The following is a 17,412-nucleotide window of genomic DNA, read 5'->3' on the forward strand; positions in this document are numbered from 1 at the left end:
CACATCAGTTGGTTTTGCCTGTTCTTTAAACTTCATATGAATGAGGGCTCCTGGGTGGCTCAGTTGGTTAAGCGACTGCCTTCGGCTCAGGTCATGATCCTGGAGTCCCAGGATTGAGTCCCGCATGGGGCTCCCTGCTCGTCAGGGAGTCTGCTGCTCCCTCTGACCCTCTTCCTCTCGTGCTCTCTCTCTCTCATTCTCTCTCTCTCAAAATAAATAAATAAATAAATAAATAAATAAATCTTTAAAAAAAAACTTCATATGAATGAAATTATGTAATGTGTGTTTTTGTGTCCACTTAACATAGTATCTGTGAGATTCATTTATGTTGTTGCGGCTGTCAGTATGATAACTTTTAATTTTTGTATTTTTTGGCAAGGTAGAAACTTTCCTAATTATCCCCTTTTAAAAAGTCTATGGAGGGGCGCCTGCGTGGCTCAGGCGTTAAGCATCTATCTTTGGCTCAGATCATGATCCCAGGGTCTTGGGATTGAGCCCTGCATGGGGCTCCCTGCTCAGTGGAGAGCCTGCTTCTCCCTCTCTCACTCCCCCTGCTTGTGTTCCCTCTCTTGCTGTGTCTCTCTCTGTCAAATAAATAAATATAATCTTTAAAAAATAAAAAACAAAAAGGTGGGGCACCTGGGTGGCTCAGTGTGGTAAGTAGCCAACTCTTATCTTGGCTTAGGTCTTGGTCTCAGGACTGTTGAGTTTGAGTCCTGGTTTGGGCTCCATGCTGGGTGTGGAGCCTACTTAAAAAACAAAAACCAAAAAACCTGTGGTCAGAATTATAATTAAAAAACAAACAGGTTTTCTCAAAGAGGTGGAAGACCTGTACTCTGAAATATAAAACACTGATGAAAGAAATTGAAGTTGACACAAAGAAATGGAAAGACATTCCATGCTCATGGATTAGAAGAACAAATATTGTTAAAATGTCCATACTACCCAAAGCAGTCTATAGATTTAATGCAGTCCTTACCAAAATACCAACAGCACTTTCCACAGAAGTAGAACGAACAATCCTAAAATGTGTATGGAACCATAAAAGACCGACCCCAAATAGCCAAAACAATCTTGAAGAAGAAAAAACTGGAGGCATCACAATTTCAGACTTCAAGTTATATTACAAAATTTATATTTATGGGTGTCGTATGGAAGTCTTGAATCACTGCATTGTACACTTAATATACTACTGTATGTTAATTAACTGGAATTAAAATTAAAACTTAAAAATATTAAAAAATAAAATTAAAAAGCAGGTTTTTGGGGAAATCTCTCCTTTCCATCCTTGTATTCCCATTTGCTCATTTCTAGGTATCTTTCTCTACCCTTTCCCACTCTTGTAGGTACTCTTCTTAGTTTTTTTATGATTCCTTTCATTGTGTGTTTTTTTTTAAAGATTTATTTACTTATTTTGAAGAGAGCACGAGTGGGGGAGGGGCAGAGGGAGAGGGAGATAAGCAGACTACCCACTAAATGGGGATCCTGATGCATGGGCTCAAGCCCAGGACCCTAAGACCATGACCCAAGCCAAACCCAAGAGTAGGACCCTCGACAACCACCCAGACACCCCCTTTCGTTGTTTTATTTTGTGAAAATAAAATCAAAGAAAAATAGACTCCCTGCTTAATTATACAAAAGTGTACTGATCACACCATTCTGCCTGTAGCTTGCCCTTTGAGCTTTACAACCTTTTGTGTTGAACTTCCTTACCACTTCATAGCCTCATCCTGGTATGGATGTAACATGTTTTATGCAACCAGTGTCATTGATGGTTACATTTGCTATTTTTTTTTTTTAAGATTTTATTCGACAGTGAGAGAGAAAGAACAAGCAGGGGGAGCAGCAGCGGGAGAGGGAGAAGCAGGCGGGCTCCCTGCTGAGCAAGGATCCCGATGTGGGGCTCCATCCCAGGACCCCGGGATCACGACCCGAGCAAAAGGCAGATGCTTAACTGAGCCACTCAGGTGCCACATACATTTGCTGTTTAATATTACCGTCAATGATAGGATTTTAAAAACTGTGTATACCTTGTGCATCTGTCTGGTTACATACTTCTCTAGGATAGGTTTTCCAGAGTATTACTGAGTCAGAACATACATACACACACACACACACACACACACACGTATAATTTTGTATATATGTGTATATATGTATAATTTATATATATAATTTTGATAAATATTGAGAAATTGAATACTGAAATTGCCTTTTAAAGCAATTTATACAACCAGCAGTGATGTTTGAAACTCTGGTACCACATACCTTTCCTAGTAACATTCCATGGCACACATGTATTTGGCCAATCCCTGTTGCTGAGTATTAAGTTTTTTTTTTTCAATTTTTGACTTTTTAAAATAATGGCTTTTGTTTGTGGTGCTTTGGAAGAAGGTCTTTTTTTTTTTTTTTAAAGATTTTATTTATTTATTCATGAGAGACAGAGAGAGAGAGGGGCAGAGGGAGAAGCAGGCTCCCAAGGGGCAGGGAGCCCGATGTGGGACTCGATCCCAGGACCCTGGGATCACGACCTGAGCCGAAGGCAGACGCTTAACCATCTGAGCCACCCACGCGCCCTGGAAGAAGGTCTTAATATGAAAACAATACAAATTTATTGTAACAAAACACAAATACAGAAAAAAATTAGAAGTGAAAGTTCCTTCCTCTCCATTTCCGTTGGGCCTGCTTAATGACTTCTAACAGGTTTATATCCTTTTCTTTTTGTTTTTCTTTTTTTTTTTTAGTAGGTTCTGTGCCCAGAGTGGAGCCCAACACAGGGCTTGAACTCATGACCCTGAGATCAAGCCCTGAACTGAGATCAAGAGTCGGAAGCTTAACCAACTGAGCCACCTACGTGTCCCAATCCTTTTTTTTTTTAATGGAAATTCAGATAAATTTTACTCTTATATTTTTTAATGTTCTCTGAAGAATTTTCTCAGATGAACTTTTGAATTGTTCCATATCAAAAAGGTCAATGTCTTCCTAATTATTTTCCTTTTCTTCATTATTGATTTCATACCTTTTTTTTTTTAAGAGAGGGAGAGAGTGGGGGTATGGAGTGGTGAAGGAACAGAGGGAGAGAGGAAGAGAATCTTTTTTTTTTTTTTTTTTAGATTTTATTTATTTATTTGACAGAGAGAGACACAGAGAGGGAACACAAGCAGGGGGAGTGGGAGAGGGAGAAGCAGGCTTCCTGCTGAGCAGGAAGCCCGATGTGGGGCTCGATCCCAGGACCCTGGGATCATGACCTGAGCCGAAGGCAGACGCTTAACGACTGAGCCCCCCAGGTGCCCCGGTTTGTATTCTTAAATTACTTGATTTATAGCATGGCTTATTAGTTTTCTTTTGGTTTGTTCACTTTTTTTTTTAAGATATTATTTATTTATTTATTTGACACAGAGAGAGCACAAGTAGGCAGAGGGGCAGGCAGAGGGAAAGAGAGAAGCGGGCTCCTGATGCGGGACTCGATCCCAGGACACTGGGATCATGAGCTGAGCCAAAGGCAGACGCTTAACGACGGAGCCACCCAGATGTCCCGCCATCCTGAATTTTTATCCTCTAAAATTTTTATATTTTTGATGAAAGTCAATTCTCTGGGTTATTCTTCCTTTTATGAACTAATTTTGACGAGAATAATTGTGTAAAAAGTTATTAGGTCGGGGCTTCTGGGTGGCTCAATTGTTTAAGTGTCTGCCTTCAGCTCAGGTCATGATCTCAGGGTCTTGGGATCGAGCTCCTCATCGGGCTGTCTGCTCAGCGGGGAGTCTGCTTCTTCTCTCCCTCTCTCTAAAATAAATAAAATCTTTTAAAGAAAAGTTATTAGGTAATTTTCTTTAAGTATATGGTAATTTTTTTGAAAATGGAGAAAATTGATGTTGAAGTTAACTTTGCTGTTATATAAGTGGAGAGCATTTTTTAATTTACATATATAGGGTTATATAGTAGGTGATAAAGCCAGGACTAGTACCCTGATTGATCATTTCCATATCAGCATGCTCTTAGGGAAACGTTAATGATTACTTTTTTTTTTTTTAAAGATTTTATTTATTAGAGAGAGATAGTGAGAGCAGGAACCCAGCAGGGGGAGTGGGAGAGGGAGAAGCAGGCTTCCCGAGGAGCAGGGAGCCCGATGCAGGGCTCAATCCCAGGACCCTGGGATTACGACCGGAGCCGAAGGCAGACGCTTAACGACTGAGCCACCCAGGCGCCCCTCTCTCTTTCTTTTTTAATTGGAGTTCAGGTTCACAGAAACAAATTAATCCTAAATCCTGCTGCATGACATTGTCACCTCTGGTCCATGCATAGCCTTCTTATTGTATTTATCTGTTTCCAAATCGACACCTACAGATCTACCAGCCCACCCAAGAATTATTAAGTCTAAGTTAATTACCCTTTGTGGGTTTTGCTCTCCCACTCACCTGCCCCCAGAGGTGAACTAGCTCCAAGGTGCCTTCCCTGCTTCAATTAGGTAAGATGGTGATTAGGGCCATATTATTGTCTTGACCTTGGGACTGAGGTGCTTCTCAGTGCTGGGAATCAAGTAATGGTTCCAGTGGGATCAGAGGAGATCCCCTCAGATGTTCTCATATGGAGCAGACCTACCTCCTTGTTGATGCTCTGAGCAATGTGTACAGGCTAGAAAACCAGGCACTACTGGGTTTGTGCATTGCCATGAGCAGAGGAGACACTTCCTTCATTTGTAGTTTGTTCTAAACAGCCTGATAGGATTGTTGGTGTTCCCCTTTCGTCTACTCTTTATGTCTAATGGTGGCTTTTCTACCTTTGTCTGGTAGAAGCAGTGTATTAGCTCAACTCCACTCAGATAAAACATTCTTTTTTGTTGTTGTATAGAGTTTATATACACTTTTGATGTGTTCCAAACAGAAGAATTAATAAACTGTGGGACCTATAAAAAAGAGGCAATACCAGGGTTTGGAGTCTAGCTTCACTGCCTTTGTTGTGACTTTAGGCAGGTGGTTTCTGTTGATTTTAACCAATATGTATGTGAAAGAGGTCTGGTTTGGAGATGGATGCCTGGTATAGGGACAGTGGCACAGGACTTTGAAGTTCTGGTTTCGAGTCCTGAATTCCAGCACTCTTGGGCAAACAGATTAACTCTTCTGGACCCTGGGTTCCTCATCTATAAAATAGGGCCATATTATCTCATCTGCTTTCTCAAGACTGATGTGAGATGTATCTGAGAAAATGCAGACCAGTAAAAGGATAGTTGTATGTCTTCCAGGGATATTGAAAGCAATTGAATGTACAGAAAAGAAAGAATTTTGATGTTGAATGAATTAGCAATTTCCTAGTTACAGGTGACAGAAATAGAACTTAGTATAGGTAAAAAGAGGAATTTATTTGCAAGATTTTGGGTGGTGACTCACGATAACTTAGAACTTCAACAACTTAGCCACAGAGGACGGGGATATGGCCGGATATCAGGAACAATTAAGATCAGGGATTTAAACACCATTATGATTTATTTTCTCGTTTTCCTTCTATCTGGGTAGGCTTCATGTTTCTATTGGAGAAGAGGGGCAGAAAGCAGCCACTTAGAGCTCTTGAATTTTTCATGTTAGTGCTTTTCTAAGACTGGCCTGGGGAAGGGGCCCTGATGAGACTGGGGTCAGGGGGACACTAACCCGTGGTGCTCATGGGAGGACCCTTGTAACATAGTATGGCAGATGGTACTTCCCACAGTACTGTGTGGAGTAGGGAGGTGGTTTCTAGAGAAATAGTGCTCTGTAGACAACATGGATTAATTATAATTGCCCTCTGATTCTTGATGGCTCTGGCCATGTGGCCAGGTCTAAATTCAGAGTGCCTTTTGAATAGCTTAGGATGGGATTCTGAGCAGCTTTGAATGTGCCTGCTTCACCTGGTGCCCCTCTGAACTCTGCCGGCTTCTCCCGGGAGGGTGTCGTGCTGCTCAGATCCCTTCCGGCCCCTGCTTGAGTTGGGCTTCTTACCAGGGCAGGGGACCATGGTCTAAGGAGCCATGTCCTGAGAGAACACCGACAATGCAAGTGGGGGCACTCTTCAGCCTTGGGTGCCAGAGCTGAGTTGGGAAGGACTAATATTCAGCAGCCCATGAAGATGAGTATTTCATGTTGATCTTTGTGTTCAAATCTCTCTTCCCCCCTCCTGTGCATTCAGAAGGTCATAAACATAAATATCAAGATATACATACTCATTTTCTCTTGAGTAAATACTTATCAGTGGGGCCTGGCGTTGGAAAAGCCCACGCCTATGGTAAATATCAAAGCGTTGATTGTAAGAGGTGTGCACTGGAGGTTCGTTTTTACTGACACCTACAGTGTTCCGGCGCAATAGTAACTAGAAGTTCAGTACCTCAGTTTTCTTTTCTTTTTTTTTTTTAAGATTTTATTTATTTATTTGACAGAGACACACAGAGAGAATGGGAACACAAGCAGGGGCAGAGGGAGAGGGAGAAGCAGGCTCCCTGAGGAGCAGGGAGCCCGATGTGGGGCTGGATCCCAGGATCCTGGGATCATGACCTGAGCTGAAGGTAGATGCTTAACCAACTGAGCCACCCAGGCACCCCTCAGCACCTCAGTTTCAGGTGTTCCTGTGAATAAATTTTTATTTGGCTCTGGTAAAGTGAAACAATCTGACTGAAGTCTGGGACCTTAGGGTGGGGTCCTCCAGTCTGCCTTGGTGACCTTCCGTGCAGGCAGCTGTGGGTCTGCCCGTGGACACACTACCAAGATGGTGGCTTGGTGGTGACCTGGTGAGTCAGGTGTAGGCTGCTTTTGCTGAGACTGCTTTCTCAGTGCTCTTGCCAGTGTAGTCCATTAAGATGACTCGGGTTCAGGGGCAACTGGGTGGCTCAGTTGTTAAGCATCTGCCTTCGACTCAGGTCATGGTCCCAGGGTCCTGGGATCGAGCCCCGCATCGGGCTCCCTGCTCAGCGGGGGGCCTGCTTCTCCCTCTCCCACCCCCCCTGCTTGTGTTCCCTTTCTCACTGTGTCTCTCTCTGTCAAATAAATAAATAAAATCTTAAAAAAAAAAACAAAACTCAGGTTTAAGCATCACATCTGAATTTTGGCAACAAAGCCAAAGAAAAAAAATCACAGTAAAAGAAAGGAACCAGCATTTCCCAAGTATTCATTTTAGGCTAGCCGCTTTATACATTATTATTATCCTAACTGCAGTCCTGACAGGATGGGCACCCTTCTTGTAGAAGGGGAAACTGAGGTTTGCAGAGGGCTTCAACAGTTTGTCTCAAACCTGTCCTCACAACCAGCAGGACAAGTGTTGTGTTTGCCTTATAACTTGTAGATTTTGGTCTGTTTTTCCTCTGAAAACCTCTGAGCCTCAGTTTTCTTTGCCAGTAGAATTGGGGAAAACAGTACTTACATAATAAAACTAACAGATTAAAATGAGATTTATACATGTGTGAAGTGCTGTTCTGCTACAAACCAGCATATCCAGTTCTCAGCGGGTATTTTCTGCATGCCTCCTAATTTGCACTTTTTCTGGTTACGCTACTTTATTTATTTATTTATTTTTTAAAAAGATTTTATTTATTTGAGAGAGAGAAAGAGAGAGCACATGAGACGGGGGAGGGTCAGAGGGAGAAGCAGACTCCCTGCTGAGCAGGGAGCCCGATGCGGGACTCCATCCAGGGACTCCAGGATCATGACCTGAGCCGAAGGCAGTCGCTTAACCAACTGAGCCACCCAGGCACCCTGTGCTACTTAATTTATATCAGAAGCAAGAATAGACTTAAGTTTGGAGAGAACATGCCATCCTCATTTCTCCATTGTTACCAAGTAGTAAGTGAAATTTATTAAATAAGATCCTGTTTTTAAGTAAGAAATACTTAAATCTAAAGACTAACTTAACTAGGTAGTCTCATTTCTAGAAGTTTTTAAGGTTTGACATCGTGATACATCATTTATGTAGCATTGTTTCCAGCATTTACCTGTCAGGATAGGAACTAGTGAGGATGATCTGGCTGAACGTAGAGAAAGGGACGGGGTCCCTGATGGAGATCTTGGACCCTGTCCTTTGTGGTCACCATTGGGTGACTTTTGGCTTCCTTGGACTCTGCTGAAGATAATCACCTTGCCCCAGGTGGCTTTGTCTTTTCATTTGATAGATTCTTCATATGTAAATGAAATAAAGGTTTTATCTACAGATAAGCTGATGCTGTAATGATTAAAGGACTTAGCTCGAAACCAGCACATAATTATTAACACACAGTAAATTTTAGCTAGAGTGATAATTTGTCCATGTTTGCAATGACGAGCTTGAATAAGGAAGCTTGGGTAAGAGTACCCAAAATATAAATACATTTAATGTTGGTTCATTAACTTAATCTTCCCATGATTTGTAAGCTTGCCACAAGAGATAAAATAGCAAATGCTCTCCTGCAGGTTGCAGGCAGGCTCTGCCTGTTAACCTCCCTACACCCGGGAGTGGGGAGGCAGGTGGGTGTGGGGCAGGTGACTCTGGGACAGGGTGGCACTGGTGATCAGCATTAGACATCTGAAGAAACTGGAACAGCTTTTTAATTTTCAACCAGGACCAAGATTCTTTAATGTACAAGCAGTCCTGTGGGCTGCAGACTTTCCGGATCCTAGGTTCTCACCCCAGGAAAGATTTTGCTTTTATCTGTGGCCTCAGAGGGAACAAAATGGAACAAAAGTAGGAGTGCCCTGTTCTTCTACTGACTTAGCACCCAACCTCATGGAGTACAGAAAGCCCCGTCTGTCCCAGCACCACAGGCCAGGGCATGGTGGAGAGGCAGTTCAGGGAGTTGTGATGAATGGTGAGGTGGGAGGCAGAAAGTGCTCGAGCTAATCAGTGTCTTTGTGGCTGTCTGAGAGCAGAGATGCCTACGTTTCCTGCACTGCAATGAATGTTAACCGTAGTTACCATGGTCTAAGTGGGACAGTTGTCTGTGACATGGAGGAAGTATGTGCTCAGCGGTTTTCAAACCTTAGCAAGCATCAGGATCACGCGGAGGGCGAATTAAAACAGCTTGTTGGCCCACTCGCATTGTTTCTCGTTCTCAGGAATGGTGCATGAGAATGTGCGGTTCTAACAAGTTCTCGGGTACCGTTGATGTTACCAATGGGGGGACCATGCTTTGAGAACCATTGTTCTGTAGAACCAAGCTGCAGCTGTAGCACTGTGACCCCAGAGAGCTTCTGAGGGAAGGCTAGGCCTTTTCCACACCACAGCATACTTAGAAAATGGTATTGTTGTACAGAGTAGTAAACTTAAAGGGGGTTTGGATCCCCAGATGGTGACTGACCACAGACTCTGAGGACTGAGGTGTGTGTGCCTTATGGCACACCTGTGGGGGTGTGCTGACACAAGATACATGAGTCTGCACCAGGACTTCCATTTCTAGAACAAGGGGACCTTGAATGAGATCACAGACTGAGCATGAGGTTTCTACACTGCTCCCCCTCCCAAACTTCGAACAACTATTGAAACTTAGGGAGCTGCAGAATTCCCCTTTGCTGGTGTATGTTAATAATTCCCTGTGGGCAATGTGCATTTGGGTAGGGGACCTTGTGTTTGCTAAAACCTCAGAGCTATCTGATTAAAATAAATTAATTAGATTTGCTCAAGCCTGGTCCACCATCTCTTCATTTGTGGGATTAGTTCACTGGAGAGCATCTGCTTTCAACCAACTGAGGGTGGAGAAACATCTGACCGTACTTTCCGAGGCAGTTTTGAGGTTCTTGTTGAGGGAGCATCTGTGAGTGTAAAACAACAGGAAACAGGAAAAACAAGTTGGACCACTTACTCTTCTGAGAATTTGTAGTGCCAGGGAAGGTGGACCTCAGGTGGTAAAAACTGGAGATGGTACTTTGAGATTATGGTGCTCTTCCTCTGATGTCTGATGTATTTTCTCCACTTAACTTACCAAGCAGGAAAAGCCTTTCTGTTTCCCTTTTGAGGGGGGTGTTCCTACACTCTGATCTAAACAGAGGCACCTGATGACAAAGCACGTATTCATTTTAATTTTCAAGCCTGTTTAATCCAGAGTAATTTTCTGTCAAAAGCTGACTCTGGGCGCCTGGGTGGCTCAGTTGGTTAAGCCACTGCCTTTGGCTCAGGTCATGATCCTGGAGTCCCCGGATTGAGTCCCACATCGGGCTCCTTGCTCAGCGGGGAGTCTGCTTCTCCCTCTGACCCTCTTCCCTCTCGTGCTCTCTCTCTCTCTCATTCTCTCTCTCTCAAATAAATAAATAAAATCTTTAAAAAAAAAAAAAAAGCTGGCTATAACAACACTAGTCTAATAGGCAAGTAAAACTCTCCAAAATGGATTCCTGTCATATCCCGTTAGGGTGTGGTGAGGAGTTAAGGCAATGAGAATGGTCCCTTTTGTTACAGGGAATAGTGAGTACCTAGACAATAGGAGTACCTCAAGCCATATTTAAGTGACCTAGATGGCAGTTAGTTGTGCCAGAAAGAGTTTGTCTTTGGAATCAGGTGGACCAGGGTTCAAATCCTCCCTCTACCATGTGACCTTGGGCAGATTAACCATAAAGGCTCAATTTCCTCATCTGAAAATGGAGATAATCCTATCTCTCCAGGCAGTGGTGAGCAACAAACAAGGTCAGGTTTTGTAGGCATGTGACGATACTCAAACAGATGAACTTTCCCTTTCGTTCTTAGAAGTAGATGACTTTTGTCACATTGCTACCACCACTTGGATGCAGGTGTAGCCCGAATTTTTTCCTGTGTTGTATGAACTAGGAATGAAGACGGGGCGAAGAGAAAAATGGGGGATGGCTGTCATTGCTCTTTTTTGGTTGTACTAATTCCACATGACCTTGATTTGCATGGAGAGAAGTTTCTTCACACTTGGTTTTGGGAGAGAGAAGTTTTTCTTTCAAAGCGACCTAAAACTTTCTTGACCTTTTTGTGCAGTCCCTGACTTGAAGTCGGGGTGGGGAGGCTGCTCAGAAGCCCGTAGCATAGGCGCACATGATAGTGGAGATGCTTTGGATCCAGGTGAGGAGGGGCAGGGAGGACAGTCATTGGGAGGACACCTGCTCTGGAGCCACTCCTTTTGTTTGCCTTTTGATACCCCACAGGGATATAAGATGTTTTTATTAACTCTGCAAGGAGTGTTAGATGTTATTTGTTACCAAGATTTTTTCACAAGTGCGTAATCAACACTTCTGGTAAATATAATTAAATTTGAGTTTTTTTTTTTTTTTAAGACTTTATTTATTTGAGAGAGACACAGCGAGAAACACAAGCAGGGGGAGTGGGAGAGGGAGAAGCAGGCTTCCTGTGGAGCAGGGAACCCGATGCGGGGCTTGATCCCAGGACCCTGGGATCATGACCTGAGCCGAAGGCAGACGCTTAACCTACTGAGCCACCCAGGTGCCCCTAAATTTGAGGTTTTTAAAAGATTTTATTTATTTATTTGAGAGAGAGAGAAGCAGGGGGAGGGGCAGAAAGGGAGAGGGAAAAGCAGATTCCCTGCTGAGCATGGAGTCCAACATGGGGCTTGATCCCAGGACTCTGGATCATGACCTGAGCCCAAGGCGGGTGCCCCAAATATAATTAAATTTTGAATAAAAATTTGTCCTCGTTGTAATTACCTCTTGTGAATATCTTTTGAAATTATTTTATTTGAATGTATTTCATTTTGACATTTCAGAAACACTTTAGTTCTTTCTTGATGGGAGTATGAATCTTAGTGAAACTTTCCTATGTATCACCCTAAATTAACTATTTGTATTCTTTAAACGTGTTCGTTTTGAGTACTTGTCCTTTTTGAAGTTAGTCTCAAGAGTGAGTCTGAGTCATTCTTTAGTTGGTTAGAGGTATGTTATCTCCTCAGCCTCTTAGCATGTCTGTCCCTCCTTTTTTTCTTTCTTTTTTTTTTTTTTTTTAAAGATTTTATTTATTCGTCAGCACGAAGGTGAGCACAAGCAGGGGGAGTGGGAGAGGGAGAAGCAGACTCCCCGCTGAACAAGGAGCCCGACGCGGGACTCGATCCCAGGACTCTGGGATCGTGACCTGAGCCCAAGGCAGATGCTTAACTGATTGAGCCCCCCAGGCATCCCCTTCCTTCTGCTGTCTTGTTTTTCCCTTTCACAAAGACTGGGTATGGGATGGGGTACCACTAGGACCAGCACCTCCTCAAACAGAAGCCAATTAAGGGAAGCCACTTGGGCCTGCTGTGTGGATTTCTGCTGCCTGCAGCATCCTTCCCCCCCCCCCCTTTTCCCACCCCTTCCCCTGCTTTACTTGGGTCTCCTCCCCGCTGAAGGCCCTGGGGTGGGAGTAGGAGATCAGCCCTCCAGCCAGGCCCCGAGGAGGCTCCACTGGGCTTCAGAGCAGCAACTCTGGCCCTCAAACTTTTCTTTCCCCGTAGTACTTAAACCCAAGGTCCTGGGATTGAGCCCCGCGTTGGGGGGGGGGGGGTCCCTGCTCAGCAGGGAGCCTGCTTCTCCCTCTCCCTCTGCCTGCCGCTCCCCCTGCTTGTGCTCTCTTTTCTCTGTCAAATAAATAAATAAAATCTTAAAAATACTTAAAAGACCGTTTTTTACTTCATGTTTTCACTCTGCTTTCTTTTGACCCTAATCGCTTAGGGCTTTTCTCAAGTTACTTGAAAACTGTTCACCATTTGCTGTTGAGTATTAATAATTTACTACGGTTATTAGAATGGTGGGTTTTGTTTGCTTATTGTCAAGAATTTGAGCTACATCATCAAGTTTTGTGGGCTAACTGGGGACCCAGTCAGTAATACCAGTGCTGCTCAGAAATCCCTTTGCTCCCACCAGGAAACACAGCCTGAGGACTCTGTGTCTACGTTACTGACACCTGGTCAGTCCCCACTGGGGCGCAGCAGGTTTATACTGCGCACTGGTACTATGAGAAAAGTAGTAATTTAGCTTCTTAAGGGAAAAGTGAAGCATAGGAAGGAAAAGAATACCTCACTCCTTGTTTTACAAACATATTTTGCCTCTGTCTTGAGATTTTTAAGCTCCTTTTAAGGACAAAGGCTGATTCTTACTCATCTTTGAGTCTGGCTGGGTTTGTTTTTTTTTTTTTTTTAATCTGCAGTGCATCAGATTTGCATATCATCCTTGCACAGGGGCCATGTTAGTAATTAATCTTCCCTGCATTGTTCTAACTTTAGTATACGTTCTGCCAAAGCATGCAGTGCCTTGGAATTTTCTGTATATATGCATCAAAAAGGTTTAAGAAACTGGAGCCCTGTGCTGGAGGGTGAAGTTAGGGGTCAGGCCAGTCCAGTTCTGCTGACTCTGAAGAGCTGAAGGTCAGCTCAGAGCAGCTCATTTGATAAGATGTTTGGATATACACAGCGTAGAAGTACCGCAGTAATAAATGGGGTCACCTTTATGCAGCCAGTTCTGGGCTCCTGATTTGTGCCTGATACCATGCTGGGCTCTGGAGACCCAGAGAGAAAGGTAGGAGACAGCCCAGGGAGAGGTGGTGGATCGTAGCAGAGGCTTTTGAGTGAGCCATATAGTTCAATCCTGCAAAACCTTTTCCTAAGTGTAGGTGCTTGGAAAAGGTGTCTAGCTCCCTGAGTCATAGCTTCTTCATTTCTAAAAAGGGAATAATAGTATTTACCTGTAAGGCTGTGCCTACCGAATGATCTGTCATTTCATTGTTTGGCACATTGTAGGCAGGCAGCTTTAAGAATAGTCCACTGCCCCCTGAAGTTAGAGTGACAAGAGCAAGCCATTATTCTGGATGGGAACGATTGTTTGGCAGTGTCTAAGTGCTCCGGTGGGAGGTTTGTGTGCACAGGTGTTGAGCGAGATAGGAGAGCAGGTGGCTGCCTCACTCAGCGGAGACGTGTGGAAGGCCTCCGGGGGGTATTGGCATGGCCACTACTGGGTAGTGAGCCAAAACTTGAAGCCTAATTAAGTATTAGCTGGCAAAGAAGGGGGAAGGACATTCCCTTCCAGGCAGTTAAGAGTCTGCAAGGACATGCAGGTGCCTTTTTTGTAAGGTTTTGATTTCGGGTTTGCCAGAACAGTTGAGCTTTGCATCCTCTGTTCAAGTTGTGAAGAGGAAAAACGTGGAAGAGTGTTAAATGGGTCTTTAAGAAAAGGAAGTCTTTTTAAATTCTGTTGAAGTGTACAGAATAAGAATAGACCTTTGACTTGGCAGAGCATATTTGCCTGTGAAGCTTGGCAGTGGTGTCAGGTCCTAGGGAATCCAGTGGGAGCCAAGAATGGTTCCCACCCCTCCGCATCCCCGCTGTAGTGACATCTAAGCACACTCCCTTGCAACCCACCCACTGGTTTCCCAGTTGCAGCTAAACTCCACTTTCAGAAGGAAATGATCCCATTCCTTTCTTGCTTGAGGGACTATTAAACAATCAAGAATACCTTATGTACTTCAAGTGGTGGGTAAATAAAATCTTGGTATGTGTTACTGCAATGATAGGAAAGGAGTAGATCATGTATTAATGCTATGCTTAATGGAAAACAAGGCGTAAAGTGTGTGTGTTGCAGGGAAATACACTGTATTGATGCTGAACCTAATTGTAAGTATTTAATAGCAAAATAATCCAATTAAAAGTCTGCTTTCACCTTCAAATACTTATAAAAATTCTTTGTTTAGATCTGCTGGCTTTAATTTCAGAATCCAGCATCTTCTGAGTTTTTACTATGCTCATCAAAGTACAGTGCTAAATATGATACCTTGTCATCTTACTGGGCAGTAAAAAGAACTTTACAAAGTAGTTTCCCCAGTGACCCCCCCCTCATTCTTTTTTAGTTGTAGTATAATTAACATACAATGTTATATTAGTTTCAGGCGTATGACATAACAATTCCACAAGTCTATACATTACTCATTACTCATATGATAAGTATAGTCACCATTTGTCATCAAACAACATTACTACAATCTTAGTGACTATATTTTCTTTGCTGAACTTTTCATTTTTGTGACTTGTTTTGTAACTGGAAGTTTGCACTTAATCCCCTTTATTTTGCCTATCCCCCCATCCACGTCCCCTTGAGCAACCACAAGCTTGTTCTCTGTATTTAAGAGTCTGGTTTTTGTCTTCTTTTTTCTTTATTCAGATTGTTTTATTTCTTAAATTCCATATATGAGTGAAATCATATGGTATTTGTCTTTCTCTATCTGACTTACTTGACTCAGATAGACTTATATGACTAGCATAATGCCTTCTAGGTCCATTCATGTTGCAAATGGCCAGATCTCATTCTTTTTTGTGGCTGCGTAATAATTATTCCATATATATCACATCTTCTTTACCCATTCATCTGTCATTGGACACTTGGGTGGCTTCCATATCTTGGCTATTGTAAATAACGCTGCAATAAACATAGGGATGCATATATCTTTTCGAATTAGTGTTTTTTGTTTCCTTTGGGCGAATAGCCAGTAGTGGAATGACTGGATCATATGGCCTGTTTTTTAATTTTTTGAGGAACCGCCATACTGTTTTCCACAGTGGCTGCACCAGTTTGCATTCTGTCCAGTAGTGCCTGAGGGTTCCTCTTTCACCACATCTTTACCAATTTCTTGTCTTTTGGGGGTTTTTTGTTGTTGTTGTTTTGTCTTTTATTTCTTTTTCATTTTTGCCATTCTGGCAGGTGTAAGGTGATATCTCATTGGGTTTTGATTTGCATTTCCCTGATGATGAGTGATGTTGAGCATCTTTTCATGTGTCTGTCGGCCATCGGTTTGTCGTCTTGGGAGAAAAGTCTGTCGGGTCCTCTGCCCATTTTAATCAGATTATTTGGTTGTTCTTGATGCTGAGTTCATGTATTTTTGGATATTAATCCCTTATTGAATGTATCATTTGCAGATATCTTCTCCCATTCAGTTTGTTGCCTTTTTGTTTTGTTGATTGTTTCCTTTGCTATGCAAAAGTTTTTTATTTTGGGGTAGTCCCAGTAGTTTATTTTTGCTTTTGTTTGCCTTGCCTCAGGAGACATAACTAGAAAAACGTTTCTACAGCTGATGCCAAAGAGATTATTGCCTATGTTTTCTTCTAGGAGTTGTATGGTTTCAGGCCTCACAGTTAGGTCTTTAGGCCATTTTGAGTTTATTTTTGTGTATGGTGTAAGAAAGTGATCCAGTTTCATTCTTTGGCATATTGCTGTCCAGTTTTTCCAGCCCCATTTGTTGAAGAGATTGTCTTTTCCCGGTTGTATATTCTCACCTCCTTTGTCATAGATTGACCATATTAAGTGTGGGTTTATTTCTGCGCTCTCTATTCTGTTCCATTGATCTGTGTGCCTCATTTTTGTGCCAGTGCCATACTGTTTTGAATACTTCAGCTTTTTAGTGTATCTTGCAATCCGGGGTTGTGATACCTCCAGTTTTGTTCTTCTTTCTCAAGATTGCTTTGGCTTGGAGTCTGTGCCTTCATACAAATTTCAGTATTATTCTAGTTCTGTGAACAATGCTGTTGGTATTTTGATAGGGATTGCAGTACATCTGTAGATTACTTTGGGTAGTATGGGCATATTAACAATATTGGTTCTTCCAATCCATGAGCATGAAATATCCTTCCATTTGTGTGTCATCTTCAGTTTCTTTCATCAGTTTTTTATGGTTTCATGTGTCTGTTGGCCATCTGTTTGTCTTCTTTGGAAAAATGTCTATCAGGTCCTCTGCCCATTTTAAATGAGATTGTTTTTTTCTGATACTGGGTTGATGTGTTAAGAACAGAGCCATTGAGAATGTATGTTAAGGGAGAATAAACAAATCTCTTATTAAAGAACTATAGCAGAAGTTAGTTTGAGCTTCTTAATTTCTTCTGTGGTTTTAACATTTTAGTGTGGATGGATTAAGAGGAACCAGTGTCTTTTGTCCTAGTTTAGTTGTTTTCCAAGTGTGGTGCCCAGACAGCAGCATAAGTATTACCTTAGAACTTGTTAGAAACGAAAATTCTTGGGGCGCCTGGGTGGCTCAGTTGGTTAAGCATCGGCCTTCAGCTCAGGTCATGATTCCAGGGTCCTGGGATGGAGACCCATGTTAGCCTCCCTGCTCAGTGGGGACCCTGTTTTTCCCTCTCCCTGTCCCTCTGCTACTCCCTCTCTTTGTGCTCTCTCGTTCTATCAAATAAATCTTAAAAAGGTAGGGGCGCCTGGGTGGCTCAGTCGTTAGGCATCTGCCTTCAGCTCAGGTCATGATCCCAGGGTCCTGGGATGGAGCCCCACATCGTGCTCCCTGCTCCACGGGAAGCCTGCTTCTCCCTCTCCCTCTGCCTGCCGCTCCCCCTGCTTGTTCTCTCTCTCGCTGTCTCTTTCTCTATCAAATAAATAAAATTAAAAAAAAAAAAAGAGAAAGAAATGAAAATTCTTTGCTGAACCCAGACCCAGCCTAGATAAAATGAGATTACTCCTTGTATATGGGGTAGAGCAATGGATAATCATTCTGCCT

General features: G+C 42.9%; 1 protein-coding gene and 1 non-coding gene across 8 annotated transcripts in view; one reads left to right on the forward strand and one right to left on the reverse strand.

Moving 5' to 3' along the window:
• Positions 1–17,412, forward strand: part of OCLN (occludin) — a 54,048-nt gene that overhangs the window by 21,270 nt on the left and 15,366 nt on the right. The gene's annotated exons all lie outside the window — the stretch shown is intronic.
• LOC113930055 lies at positions 13,063–13,170 on the reverse strand. Its single transcript, XR_003522426.1, has one exon. It is a non-coding gene; the product is annotated as a U6 spliceosomal RNA (small nuclear RNA).

Source organism: Zalophus californianus, chromosome 5 (genome assembly GCF_009762305.2).
Source record: "Zalophus californianus isolate mZalCal1 chromosome 5, mZalCal1.pri.v2, whole genome shotgun sequence".
NCBI lineage: Eukaryota > Metazoa > Chordata > Mammalia > Carnivora > Otariidae > Zalophus > Zalophus californianus.